This window comes from Pristis pectinata, chromosome 4 (assembly GCF_009764475.1).
Source record: "Pristis pectinata isolate sPriPec2 chromosome 4, sPriPec2.1.pri, whole genome shotgun sequence".
NCBI classification, from domain to species: domain Eukaryota; kingdom Metazoa; phylum Chordata; class Chondrichthyes; order Rhinopristiformes; family Pristidae; genus Pristis; species Pristis pectinata.
The window spans coordinates 68,537,924-68,550,398 of record NC_067408.1 but is presented as its reverse complement, the minus strand read 5'-3'; positions in this window follow the sequence as shown (position 1 = coordinate 68,550,398).

Sequence of the window (12,475 nt, the reverse complement as noted above, 5' to 3'; positions counted from 1 at the left end):
TTTAAGTCTCTGACATTCAGACACATTTAAAAGCAATTAAAATTGAATTAAATCATTTAAAATAAAGCAAAATTATAATTTTGTAAGATTTATTAACCTTCCCTATTGCCTCCAAAAGTGACATCCAAAGCGTAATGGTGGCAAATCCCAGCAAGACTGCGTTCGGTGGTTGTAGTCATGGGGAATCCAGTGGCAGGGCAAAAGTCAGACTCGGCTTCTGAGCACAGCCAGCAAAACCCACTTTTTTTTTGGAAAATGAGATCAGTGACTTATTCACGTTGTTACATGTTATGATTCTATCCTTGGAGCAATTTATGAATAATGCACACTTTTGAAAAAAAAACCTCAAAAATGGAAATGATATAAACTCTGGAAGGCTCAGCAGGTCAGGTGCAGATGGAGAAGCAGCTTTAATGTTTCAGCTGAGTGACCCATCACCAGAATCCTTTGATGATACTATTCAGAATCAAGGCTGAGTTTGCCCAAGGTGCAAGGTGTCATTGACTGCATGCGCATGTTAATTCACGTACCCCCAGGACAATCAGAGGCATCCTCCCAGCACAAGGTGTAAGATTTTAAGATTTATTCCCAAAATTCTGCAGTGCTATTTAATTTACTTGATCGATTGGTGTTCAGTCACAAGGAGGGGTTTACACTGATGTGCTTTTGGGGAGCTGCCATAACGCCTTCCTACTGTGGGAATTCAACTCTCTTCTTTGAGCATATTTTCAAACTTAAAGGCTGGCTGCTATGATGCCAAGGATACTCCCTTCAAAATTGGTGGATGAGATCTTCACCGGAGAGGGATAGCTTTAGTCATTAGGAGATGCAGTGTATGGGCTGAGGAAAGGACTGTGAGTGGAGTTCCCACTTCAAAGTCCTGTTTTGCCATCATTTCTGACACTACATTTCTATATGCAGGGAGCAGCTGAATGTAGATTGGCGATAAGCTGGAAAAGCAAGGTTAACATCTCCAATACTTAAGGTACCCAGAAATGTTAATGTGTAAAGTCAAAATGGTTGTGGTCAAGGCTTGCATGGACTTGTTTGGTAGCTGCATTGATGATCCATGGTTGACTAATATATCCAAGGAGGAAGACATTCTTTATATATATAATGTCCCTGCAATTATAAACAGGATGTTTGGGAGGCCTGTCCCACAGGTTCAGGATTTCTGCTGCCCCTCTGTGCTTCTAATTTTTGCCAACGGTCTTGGGGTACAACAGCTAAGTTCAGTGTGGTGGAGCTTGGAGAGGGCTGCAGCTTCCACCAGAAACTCTCTATAGCTGTCCCATCCACCACCTTCTGCTTTTGTCTTTGTAGCACACAATGAGATGGCTCCTTTAACATGTTACAAACCAACATGCTGAAATAAGCTTCTGATCTTCTAACTCAGCCCCACCCTACCCAGCATCCTGTGACGCGTAGATAATAATAGGATTGTCGATGCTATATGTTTTAGTAATATAAGAGAGAAGCTATATATTCTTGGGTAGGGGAATCCAAAACAATACGTGCAAAATCTTAAAATTATGACCAGGCCATTCAAGAGGTAAATCAAAAGTACGTTTTCATAAAATGTATGGATTTCTGGGGTCAGACGGGCTGAAGTGTGTTTATTTTAATGCTAGGGGTATTAAGGGTAAGGGAAATGAACTTAGAGCATGGATCAATACATGGAACTATGAGGTCGTGGCCATTACAGGAACTTGGTTGAAAGAGGGACAGGACTGGATGCTTAATGATCCAGGGTTTCAATGTTTTAGAAAAGATAGAGGGGGAAGCAAAAGAGGTGGGATGGGGGTAGTTGCACTATTAATTAGGGACAACATCACAGCTGCACTTAGTGGGAACATACTGGAGGGCTCATCCACTGAGTCTATATGGGTAGAACTCAAAAATAAGAAAGGTGCAATCACTTTGATGGGATTATACTACAGACTCTCCAATAGTCACAGAGACATTGGGGAATAGATATGCAGGCAGATTAGGGGAAAGTGTGAAAACAATAGGGTTGTTGTCATGGTTAACTTCAACTTCCCCAATACAGAGTGGGACCTCCTTAGTGCAAGAGGTTTAGATGGGGCGGAATTTGTTAGGTGCATCCAAGAGGGTTTCTTACATCAGTATATAGATAGTTCAATTAGATGAGGAGCTATACTGGACCTGATATTGGGAAATGAGCCTAGACAGGTAACTGACCTTTCAGTGGGAGAACATTTAGGGAACAGTGATCCAAACTCCTTAAGTTTTAAGATGGCTATAGATAAGGATAAGTATGGACCTTGCGGGAGAGTATTAAATTGGGGCAGGGCAAATTATGAGAGTATTAGGCAGGAACTGTGGAGAGTTAATTGGGAATAGCTATTTTTGGGCAAGTCCACATCTGGCATGTGGAGGGTGTTTAAAGACCAACTACACAGAGTACAGGACAGTTATATTCCAATAAGAAAGAAGGTCAAGGACAACAAGGTAAGGAAACCTTGGATGACGAGACAGGTGGTGAACTTAGTCAAGAAGAAAAAGGAAGCATATGTAAGGTTTAGGATGCTAAAATCAAACATAGCCCTTGAGGTTTATAAAGAAACTTAAAAAGAATTCAAGAAGGGAATTAGGAGAGCCAAAAGGGGCCATGAAAAGTCCTTGGCAAGTAGGATTAAAGAGAATCCCAAGGCATTCTATATATACATCAAGAGCAAGAAGAAAACTAAAGAGAGGGTAGGACCACTCAAGGATAAAGGAGGGAAAATGTTCTTGGAGGCTGAGGATGTGGGTGAGGTCCTAACTGGGTACTTTGCATTTATATTTACCAAGGACATGGAGGGTAGTGATATCAGTATGGAATGTGCTAATATGCTAGGGCATTTTGAGATAAAGAAAGAGGTGGTGCTGGATCTCTTGAAGAACGTTAAGGTGGATAAGTCCCCAGGTCCTGATGGAATATAGAGAGAGGCAAGAGATGAGATTGCTGGGGCCTTGACCAAGATCTTACTGTCCTTCCTAGCCACAGGTGACGTCCCGGAGGACTGGAGAGTAGCTAATGTTGTTCCATTGTTTAAGAAGGGAAATTGGGATAATCCTCCAAACTATAGACCGATAAGTCTCACGTCAGTGGTAGGGAAGCTATTGGAGAGGATTCTTAGGGATAGGATTTATGAGCATTTGGAAAACCATGGACTAATTAGGGACAGTCAGGACTGGAGAGTAGCTAATGTTGTTCCATTGTTTAAGAAGAGAAATAAGGATAATCCTCCAAACTATAGACCAGTAAGTCTCACGTCAGTGGTAGGGAAGCTATTGGAGAGGATTCTTAGGGACAGGATTTATGAGCATTTGGAAAACCATGGACTAATTAGGGACAGTCAGCATGGTTTTGTGTGCGGTAAGTCAGGTCTTACTAATCTGATTGAGTTTTTCAAGGAGGTGACGAAGATGATTGATGAAGGTAGAGCTGTGGATGTTGACTACATGGATTTTCATAAGGTGTTTGACAAGGTCCCTCCTGGTAGGCTCATCCAGAAGATTAAGATGCATGGGATCCATGGTGACTTGGCTGTTTGGATTCAGAATTGGGTTTCCGCAAGAAGACAGGGTAGTGGTCGATGGTACTTATTCTGGCTGGGGGTCCGTGACTGGTGGATCTGTACTGGGACCTCTGCTGTACAAAGATTGGTGGTGTTGTATAAAACTCTGGTTAGGCCACATCTGGAATATTGGATTCAATTCTGGTTGCTCCATTACAGGAAAGATGTGGAGGCTTTGGAGAGGGTGGAGAAGAGCTTACCAGGATACTGCCTGGATTAGAGGGCATATGCTATAAGGAGAGGTTGGACAAACTTGGGTTGCTTTCTCTAGAGCGGTGGAGGCTGAGGGGAGACCTGATAGAATTTTATAAGGTTATTGGAGCCATAGATAGACAGCTGGTATCTTTTTCCCAGGGTCAAAATGTCTAATATTAGAGAGCATGCATTTCAGGTGAGAGGGGGTAAGTTCAAAGGAGATGTGCAGGGCAAGTTTTTTTTACACAGAGTGTTGGGTGCCTGGAATGTGCTGCCGGGGTGGAAGTGGAGGCAAATACCATAGAGGTGTTTAAGAGGCTCCTAGATAGGCACATAAATGTGCAGAGAATGGAAGGGTATGGCAACTGTGCAGGCAGAAGGAACTAGTTAAATTATGCATTTAATTACTAGTTTAATTAGTTTAGCACAACATTGTGGGCCGAAGGGCTTGTTCCTGTGCTGTACTGTTCTATGTTCTAAGTGGAAATTTGAGAACTGATAGAAATAGACTTTTGATAGTTAAGGGCATCAAGGGATATGGAGACAAGATCGATTAATGGTTCTGAGATTCACTCTCAAAGCAGACTGAATGCCTGCTCGTGTTCCTCAGTTTCAATCAACCTGTCCGGTGCATACTCAGCCAAAGGATGCAAAAGCACTCACTTGGTTATATTGCAACAATAAATGAAATGGATTTATAAAATAATCTCCAAAGAAAGTCAACACATTGCATCTGTTGTAGGAGGAAATGAGAAACCAAATTTGTCCAGCAACCAAGCAATTGGAATCCCTGGACAGTGCTGTGGAGGAGGAGGAAGTGGCTATGATAATGACACAGCCTTTCTCCTCTGAAGTGCAGTGAAACGATGCTGTGAGACACGTGCTTCCCACTATCTTTAGGCCATACAACTTGAAGTTAAATACTTCAGAACACACTGGAGGCCGGATGAGGAAATGGATAGGGCAGTATAATGCCATATATCAGTAGTGCGTGAAACAAAAATGCTGCTAATAATGTAACATCTGATGGTAACATTGGAAATGATCTGCATGCAGCTGTGAAAAGATAAGAGACAATAGAGTCTGTAAATATGATAAATGAGAGCTGTTTCCCTTTTACTGTATCTTGGTTTGATGTAACAGTTCTGCAGCTGAGAATTATAAGGATTGTTTACACATACTCTTGTGTGGAAATTTAATTCGCTCAACTCATAGGAACAGTTTGGTTACTGGTCAGAATAAGAAGCTTTAAATGATGCTCATTTGCAACTCTGTTTCTAGTGAAAAATGGTAACCACAGCAATTATGTGGATTTAGGTAATGCCTTTAATGCAGTAGAGATTCCCAAGAAGTTTTACAGGAGCCAATTCAGCTAAAATTTGCCACTAAAGTACAATAGGAAATAAGACTATAGAATGAATGCTTCCCCTGTGTCTACCTGTGTTTACAATGGCTGGGACTGAATTATTACCAGATGTGCAAGAACATGACCCAGAGATTTAATGTGACGATCTCCCCGAACTTGAATTGAAAGGCTACAAAAGCTTTAATGTGAAAAACACTATGATACTGGACGAACTCAACAGGCCAGACAGCATCTGAGGAGAAAAGCAGTTTCGGGTCAGGACCCTTCTTCAGGACTGAAGATAGGAAAAAGGGAAGCCCAGTATATAGGAAGGAAAAACAGAGCAGTGATAGGTGGACAAAAGAGAGGAGGTGGGATGGGCACGAGGTGGTGATCGGTAGATGCAGGTAAGAGATAGCGATAGGCAGGTGCAGGGGAGGAGGGGATAGCAGATCCATGGGGGAAGGTGGATCAAAGGTAAGGAGGAAAAAAGGGGGGTAGAAAAAAGAGAGATAGGCTAGGAAAGGGAAGAAAAGAAGAGGCATGGTTGGGTGTGGGTGTGGGGGGAGGGGGGTTTGTTGGGGATTACTTAAAGAGCAGGAATTCAGTGTTCATGCCATTAGGCTGCAAGGTTCTGAGACGGAAAATGAGGTGCTGTTCCTCCAGTCTGTGCTTGGAATTCTCTTGGCAGTAGAGGAGGCTGAGGACTGACATTTCTGTGATGGAGTGGGAGGGGTGGTAATGGGGAGATGCAGATCTTGGTTACAGATGGAGCGCAGGTGTTCTGCAAAACAGTCACGTGGTCTGCGTTTGGTCTTGCCAATGTAGAGGAGGCCACACTTGGAGCACCGAATACAGTAGATGATATTAAGGACTGTTTTGGGTCCCTGGATGGAAGTGATGGGGGTGGTGTAGGGGCAGGTGTTGCACTTATAGCAGGGGCAGTGGAAAGTCCCTGGGGTGGGAGTAGGATGGGTGGGTGGGGAGGGAGGAGTGAACTAGTGAGTCGCGGAGAGAGCGATCCCTGCGAAAGGCAGAAAGGGGTGGGAAGAGGAAGATATGCTTGGTGGTGGGGTCCTGTTGGAGATGGCGGAAGTGACGGAGAATGATGTGCTGGATACATAGGCTGGTGAGATGAAATGTGATGACAAGGGGGAACCTATCCCTGATGGGTCTGGGAGGGGTGGGGGTGAGAGCAGAGGTGCAGGAAATGGCAGAGATGTGGGGCGAGCTCTCTCAACCACAGTAGTGGGGGTGAAGCCACGGTTAGTAAAGAAGTTAGACATCTCAGATGTCCTGGAGTGGAAGGCCTCATCATGGGAGTAGATGCGGTGGAGGCGGAGAAATTGAGAAAAAGGGATAGCTTCCTTGCAAGAGACAGGGTGGGAGGAGCTTTAATCGACGTAGCTGTGGGCATCAGTGGATTTGTACTGTCTCTCACCACCTGATCTATGTTCTTTTGTGCTAATCTGCTATATTTGACATTTGTCTCCCACCACCCCACACATCACTTCGTTCTTCCATAGCTTCTCCTGAATTTAAAAATTAATCTTGGAATGTGGGTGCAGCTGGTAAGGCTGCCAATTATTAGCTATCCCTAGTCACCCTGATGTAGTGCTGGCATCTGTAGAAGCTAGCGATAAGCACACAAGTGTGGGACCAGAGTTACATCTTGGTCAGGTTAGGTAAGGAGAGCAAAGTTCCTTGTCAAAAGTATATTGGTGAACTGGTTTGGGTTTTAGAGCAATTCCATGGCTTCATAGTCACTTTTATTCCTTTTTAAGTTTGATTCAGAATTATCAAATTGGCACTACAAGACTGAAACTCATTCCATTGCTGTACTGTCCTGTGGATTACTTAGTCAATAATCCGATCCCTACACTGCCTATTTTTTTAGGTGCCAATTTTGCAAAATTCAATTTCACTCTTAGTTGAATGCATTAGTGCACCCATTGGGCAATTAGGGTGGGCACTTACTGTGCTTGATCTATGCAAGTGTGCTTTTCTTTTATTAGTGTCAGGCACCTACCAAATGACATCATCATTCTTATGGCACCTATTTCCACTTGCACCAACATAAATTGGAACTCAAAGCTCCACACTGTCAACAGCTGTGGAACTGTATCCGTATTTCTGGAACCATATTGTTTAAGTTAGTTGCTTTTCTCACTGTGTAAAAGGACACCTTGCTCAATATGGGAGAAATGACCCAGACACTTTTAGAACTCACTCTAGTTTCCCTGATATCTTGAAAAATGCATAGAAATGTTACAACTATCAGAAAGTGTTTTCTCCATAATTTAGCTGTGAGATACTCTTTTAATAGGTGACCCAATGCTGGCAGTACTCCATTAGTGGAGGCATCATTATAGCCATGGCTAGACACTCGGGGTCCATCCTGGACCTTGGGGCAGAAGACATAGGCACATCCATCTGTGAAGAGCCTACTCCTCGAGTTTTCGGAGACACTATATACTACCTGAACTCCCTGGTAAACAATATATTCTCAGGCTCATGTTTTCCAAGGCTGTCATCACTGAGATATGTAGTGTTTTATGGGAATGACTTCAGCCTCACTACAGTGCCTGGTCTTCTCTCTCTGAGGAGGGCAAGGTCATGTCAACTCTCAACTTCTTTCCCAGAGGACATTTCCAAACAACCAGAGCACACTTCTGCTTGTTGCTCACTGCCACATCAGAGAGATCTCCCACATATTGTATTTATCAAGTATTGATTTTATCTATTTTGATTTCAGTGAAGAACTGGTGTCATCTTAGTTCTTGGGATTTACCAGCATTGCTGGCTTCCTATAAGTGCAAGCAGGGGTTGACTGCGTTCATGTGCACATTGGAGCTTCCATGACGAACCCAGGTCTTTTTATCAACCGGAAAGGTTTCCATCTTTGGAAGCACCAGAGACTGCAGATGCTGGAATCTGGAGAAACAAACAATGTGCTGGAGGAACTCAGCGGGTTGAACAGCATCAGTGGGAGGAAAGAAATTGTTGATGTTATGGGTCGAAACCCTACATCAGGTTTCCATCCTTTCAATGTGTAGCTTGTTCAGTATCATGAGGAGAATTTCCTCATTGTGAATAGTACACTTCCAGGAAGCACACATGACCCCTTCATCCTGAGGGAGTCAGTTGGCACTGCCCTGAGTGATGGATCATGGAGACAAGGTCTAACTTCTACTTTTGTGGTTGCTCACACCACTGCCCTTGCCAATCACAGCAGCTTAAAAGCAGATATAATGCGAACCACACAAGTACCACAAGAACAATCAAAAATGTCATTGGTTTCTTCAGGACAAGGATTTATTGCCGACATTAATCCAGGGATGCTCTGCAGTACAAGGCAAGCAAAGGTGGAGATGTTATCATCTTGTGTTGCATGCTGCACCATCTGGCCAATGATATACAGCAGCCAGTCCCAGAGGAAGAGCAGTAAGGAGACCTGGAGCCTGAGGGCCACCTGGCAGCATTTGAACAGCAGTAGGAAAAATAGGATCAGGAGAAAGAGCAAGGCTACCAGGGGGGTGACCCTGCTCAACATCCACATCTTCATCCTTAGGTGAGTGGAGGAGGGAAGCATTGTTGGCAGAAGCTGCAAAGAATTTGTTGATAGACACTTCTCCAAAGGAGTTTGCAAGTCATATTCCCAAGGAAAGCCAAGTGTCTCTTTGTATACTCGTATTGTTATTACTAATGTAGTACTTTAATAATCAGGTCCAGGTATACAGTTGAGATGTGAAAATCCCTTGCATCCTGTTTTGCAGCTCCACCAGGAATGAATAAATCCCTATCTCAATTAAGTGGCATGTTACAATTTTGCTGTACATCTTGATGAATAGCACAATACTTAACAAACTCAGACCCTGCATTCAATATGTTTTATTGTGGAGGTCACCACTCTGCAAATGTAAATAGTGGTGTGCAGATCACCACATCTTGCCTTATGAGGACCCGAGATTTAGTGTTCCATTTTGTGGAGGTTCTCATTCCAGGTAGAGACTACTATAACTATCTCCTGCATCTCAGGCCTTTTGCTGGGCCTGGTGTGTCCCTGGCATGTGTTTTATTGACCAGAATACAGTGGCATGCAAAAGTTTGGGCACCCCGGTCAAAATTTTTGTTACTGTGAATAGCTAAGCGAGTAAAAGATGACCTGATTTCCAAAAGGCATAAAGTTAAAGATGACACATTTCTTTAATATTTTAAGCAAGATTACTTTTTTATTTCTATCTTTTACAGTTTCAAAATAACAAAATAGGAAAAGGGCCCGAAGCAAAAAGTTTGGGCTCCCTGAATGGTCAGTAATTAGTAACACCCCCTTTGGCCACTTAGCCAGCTAAGTGTCTTTCAATTCTTGTTTGGGGGATTTTCGCCCATTCTTCCTTGAAAAAGGCTTCTAGTTCTGTGAGATTCTTGGGCCGTCTTGCATGCACTGCTCTTTTGAGGTCTATCCACAGATTTTCGATGATGTTTAGGTCGGGGGACTGTGAGGGCCATGGCAAAACCTTCAGCTTGTGCCTCTTGAGGTAGTCCATTGTGGATTTTGAGGTGTGTTTGGGATTGTTATCCTGTTGTAGAAGCCACCCTCTTTTCACCTTCAGCTTTTTTACAGATGGTGTGATGTTTGCTTCCAGAATTTGCTGGTATTTAATTGAATTCATTCTTCCCTCTAACAGTGAAATGTTCCCCGTGCCACTGGCTGCAACACAAGCCCATAGCATGATCGATCCACCCCTGTGCTTAACAGTTGGAGAGGTGTTCTTTTCATGAAATTCTGCACCCTTTTTTCTCCAAACATACCTTTGCTCATTGCAGCCAAAAAGTTCTATTTTAACTTCATCAGTCCACAGGACTTGTTTTCAAAATGCATCAGGCTTGTTTGTTCCTTTGCAAACTTCTGACGCTGAATTTTGTGGTGAGGATGCAGGGAAGGTTTCCTTCTGATGACTCTTCCATGAAGGTCACATTTGTGCAGGTGTTGCTGCACAGTAGAACAGTGCACCACCACTCCAGAGTCTGCTAAATCTTCCTGAAGGTCTTTTGCAGTCAAACGGGGCTTTTGATTTGCCTTTCCAGCAATCCTGCGAGCAATCTTCCAGACCTCAACTTGACCACCTCCGTTCCTGTTAACTTGCCATTTCTTAATTACATTGCGAACTGAGGAAACGGCTACCTGAAAACGCTTTGCTATCTTCTTATAGCCTTCTCCTGCTTTGTGGGCATCATTTATTTTAATTTTCAGAGTGCTAGGCAGCTGCTTAGAGGGGCCCATGGCTGCTGATTGTTGGCACAAGGTTTGAGGAGTCAGGGTATTTATAAAGCTTTGACATATGCATCACTTGGCCTTTCCTAACGATGACTGTGAACAAGTCATAGTCCTAACAAGCTGATGAAGGTCTGACACCTTGATAAAAGTTATGAGAGCCCAAATCTCTTGGGGTGCCCAAACTTTTGCATGGTGCTCCTTTCCTTTTTTCACTCTAAAATTGTACAAAACAAAAATAATACACTAATCTTGCTCCAAATGTTGAAAAGAATGTTTCATCTTTAACTTTATGACTTTTGGGAATCAGTTCATCTTCTACTCAATTATTCACAGTAACAGAAACTTTGACCACGGGTGCCCAAACTTTTGCATGCCACTGTATGCATTCCCCTTTGAGTGAATATGGGAGCTTTCTCCCTCTTCCCTGAAGCATTTGTCTCCTCCATAGCAACCATATTCTGTTGCTGGTGTGTGACTGCCATGAGGAATGTGCCTTTAAGGGTTAATGCCCTACTCTGAATGCTGTCTAGCAAAGTATTTGGAGCTGTACTGAATTGAAAGAGGTCTCAGCAGGAACAGCTCATTCCATTTTAGCACTTGTTTCTGGGTACCAATAACCCTATTTGAATTTTGGCCATTTGCATGATTTTTGTTGGGGATCTGATTTGGCATTCATTCTCCATGTTTTATCAACATAAAATATTGGTACAAATCAACTTCTACGCACTTATCTCTGTCTCTCCAACATTTTTGAATCCATATTTCAGTAAGTAATGCTCTTCTAAGTCTCTTTCTGCTCAAGATGTGTTGTTTTATGTTTCCCCTGTCAAGTCTGCACACCCCTCAAGGCCTACTGGGGTGTCACATGTTGATGAAGGGGATGCAATGGATATTGTCAATAGGAATTTTAAAAATGAATTTAATACAGGACCCATGTGTCAAAAGATAAGCTAGCTCGTTTTTATCAACATATAAATCCTATATGTGACAGATATAAATCAAATGTGGCTTCTTTGACATATATGTTTTGGTCCTGTCCTCTTTTGGAAAAATACTGGAAAGATATTTTTAACATTATTTCAAATGTATTGAAGATCGATTTACAACCTCATCCTATCACTGCAATTTTTGGTTTACCAAGGATAGAATCTGGCCACCTATCTGCCTCTGCTAACCGTATGATTGCCTTTGTTACATTAATGGCCAAATGATCCATTTTGCTTAAATGGAAAGATCCAATACCCCCTACTATTTTTCAATGGTTATCTCAAACTATATCATGTTTAAACTTGGAAAAAATTAGGAGTGGTACTGTTGATCCTTCGCTTAAATTTGAGGAAGTTTGGAGTCCATTTATTCAATATTTTCACATGATATAGATCTCCTTATAATAACCTTTCAATTTAGAGGAATGGAGTTGATGACATAATATTACTCTGTTTCTATTGAGAAATTTTAGTCCAGTTTTTTTTTGTTTTTTTTAATTTTTTTTTCTTTAGCTTAGTTTGGTTTGATATATTGTTTATAATTTTTCTTATTGTTTTGGTTTTTTTTCTTTTTTTTATATTTTATAAATCTTTTTCTTTTATATTATATTCATTCACTAACAGATCATTGGATCTACAGATTTTTTTAATACTCTATTGTTCTTTATGATTATCCATGTCATGATTGTTCTCCTGATCTCTTTGTATTACATGTATAAACATTGATATATTAATCTGTATTAATTTGAAAACTAATAAAAAGATTGAAAAAGAAAAGAAAAATGAATTTAATAAAGTATCACATAAAAGACTAGTTAACAAAATTGAGGTTCGTGGAATAGGAGGGTCAATGCCATTTTGGATTTTAAAAAATTGATTAGACAGCAGTAAGCAGAGGGTTGTGGACAGTGGCTGTTTTTAACACTGGAAGATAGTTAAAAGTAGTGTTCCAAAGTTAAATAACTCTTTTTCAGATATATACTTTTCATTTGAATCTTGGAATACAGAGTAATATTTAAAAGTTTGTAAATGATACGAAACCTGCTATGTTAAACAATGCACTGCAGCAGGATATAGATAGGTTTAC